The following is a 2760-nucleotide window of genomic DNA, read 5'->3' as shown; positions in this document are numbered from 1 at the left end:
AGTCTCCCCTTCCCCATGTTTCTATTGAACTGTTTGCCTGTTTCTTGTTTATATGTAATGGATATCCACTTTTTGTTGGATGTGTAGCAAACGTAGTCTGCTGAAGTATCTTTTGTTTATTCCTTTTGTTTATGGCAAATCTTGGGCAAGCAGCACAAATAAGTGAAGCAGGCGTGAACGGCATCTCTCTAGGATCGGCAGCCCCTCCTGGGCTCCAGCCAACCACTGCTGGGTGGGAAGGGGGAAACCTCTGTGCCAAATCTTCTGATTTTTCAGGGGATGCCGTATATATGGGTATTTACAGGAAAATTTCCAATTTTTTTTTTTTTTTTTGAGATGAAGTCTCGCTCTCTCGCCCAGGCTGGAGTGCAGTGGCGCAATCTTGGCTCACGGCAACTTCCGCCTCCCGGGTTCACACCATTCTCCTGCCTCAGTCTCCCGAGTAGCTGGGACTACAGGCTCCCGCCACCACCTGTGGCTAATATTTTTGTATTTTTAGTAGAGACAGGGTTTCACCATGTTAGCCAGGATAGTGTCGATCTCCTGACCTCATGACCCACCCGCCTCGGCCTCCCAAAGTGCTGGAATTACAGGTGTGAGCCACTGCGCCCAGCCTTTTTTTTTTTTTTTTGAGATAGAGTCTTGTTCTGTCAACCAGGCCAGAGTGCAGTGGTGTGATCTCGGCTCACTGCAACCTCTGCCTCCCGGGTTCAAGCAATTCCCCTGCCTCAGTCTCCCGAGTAGCTGGGATTACCGGCGCCCACCACAATGCCTGGCTAATTTTTAGTAGAGATGGGTTTTCACCATGTTGGCCAGTCTGGTCTCAAACTCCTGACCTCAGGCAATCTGCCTGTCTCAGCCTCCCAGAGTGCTGGGATTACAGGCATAAGCCACCACGTCTGGTCAAAAACCAATTTAAAAACCCTGGCAACTCGTTCAAAAAGTTGTAAGCACTGTAAAAGCCACCACCTGTTTGAGCTGGGTTGCATTTGCAGGATGCCAGTTTGCAACCTCTGGTTGATGGTGTATTTTTGTTGCACAGGAGTTTTTTGTTTATTTTATTTTTTTTTAAAGAGAGGTCTTGCTATATTGTCCAGGCTGGTCTTGAACTCCTGGCCTCAAGTGATCCTCCCGCCTCAGCCTCCCAATGTCTTGTGATTACAGGCATGAGTCGCCACACTTGGCTGCAAAGTTCTGTTTTGTCACATCTGTCCATCTTTTCCTTTATGACTTTGGAGCCCTGTGTTATTCTTTTTCTCTTTTTACCATTCTTTTTTTGTTTTTTGAGACAGAGTCTTGCTCTTTTGCCCAGACTGTAGTGCATTGGCACAATCTTGGCTCACTGCAACCTCTGCCTCCCGGGTTCAAGCAATTCTCCTGCCTCAGCCTCCTGAGTAGCTGGAACTAGGGGTGCATGCCACCACGCCCGGCTAATTTTTTGTATTTTTAGTAGAGACGGGTTTCACATATTCGTCAGGCTGATTTTGAACTCTTGACTTCAAGTAATCAGCCTGCCTTCGTCTCCCAAAGTGCTAGGATTACAGGAGTGAGCCACTGTGCCTGGCCCTTTCTACCATTTTAGCATTAAAAAAAAAACTCTTTAAATCCTTCTATTTTAAGGATACATAAAGAAGCTTTCATGCTTTTTATTCATGTCTCCTTAATGAGAAATAAAAGAAAGTGCATACATTACTGGGCTTGGAGGGTAGGGCAAGACGTGACCTTGGGGACCCGGGTGGCTAGGCCTGGGGATGGCTGAAACACCAGCATTAGAACTCCTCATCAACTTCCCATTTTCTTTTCCTTTTTTTTTTTTTTTTTTGAGACAGGATCTCCCTCTGTCACCCAGGCTGATCATAGCTCACTGTAACCTGGCACTCCTGGGCTCAAATGATCGTTCCACCTCAGCCTCCTGAGTAGCTGGGACTATAGGCATGCATCACCATGCCAGTTAATTTTTTTTAAGATTTTTTTTTTTTTTTTGTAGAGATGGAGGGTCTTTCTTTGTTGCCTAGGCTGGTCTCGAACTCCTGGCCTCTAGTGATGCTCCCACCTCAGGCTCCCAAAATGCTGGGATTACAGGCATGAGCCACCTTGCCGGCCTCCATTTTATTTTATTTTTTTCTTTCTTTCTTTTTTTTTTTTTTTTGAGACAGAGTCTCACGCGGTTGTCCAGGCTGGAGTGCAGTGGCACGATCTCGGCTCACTGCAATTTCTGCCTCCGAGATCAAGTGATTCTCCCACTGAAGCCTCTGAAGTAGCTGGGGCTACAGGCATATGCCACCATGCCTGGCTAGTGTTTTTGTATTTTTTTTTCTTTCTTTTTTTTTTTTTTTTTTTTTTTTTTTGAGACGGAGTCTTGCTCTGTCGCCCAGGCTGGAGTGCAATGACGCGATCTCGGTGAGCCACAACTTTTGCCTCCTGGGTTCAAGCAATTCTTCTGCCTCAGCCTCCTGAGTAGCTGGGCTTACGGGTGCACACCACCGCGCCCGGCTAATTTTTTGTATTTTTAGTAGAGACGGGGTTTCACCATGTTTGCCAGGCTAGTCTTGAACTCCTGACTTCAAGTGATCCGTCTGCCTTGGCCTCCGAAGTGCTGGGATTTCAGGCGTGAGCCACCGCACCTGGCCTGAATTTTTTTTTTTTAAGTAGAGACAGGGTTTCGCCATATTGCCCAGGGTAGTCTCAAACTCCTGAGTTCAAGCAATCCACCCACCTCAGCCTCCCAAAGTGTGGCGATTACAGGCATAAGCTACCATG

This window comes from Trachypithecus francoisi, unplaced genomic scaffold (genome assembly GCF_009764315.1).
Source record: "Trachypithecus francoisi isolate TF-2019V2 unplaced genomic scaffold, Tfra_2.0 Lachesis_group6, whole genome shotgun sequence".
Lineage (NCBI taxonomy): Eukaryota > Metazoa > Chordata > Mammalia > Primates > Cercopithecidae > Trachypithecus > Trachypithecus francoisi.
Note: the sequence above shows the minus strand (reverse complement) of the source record.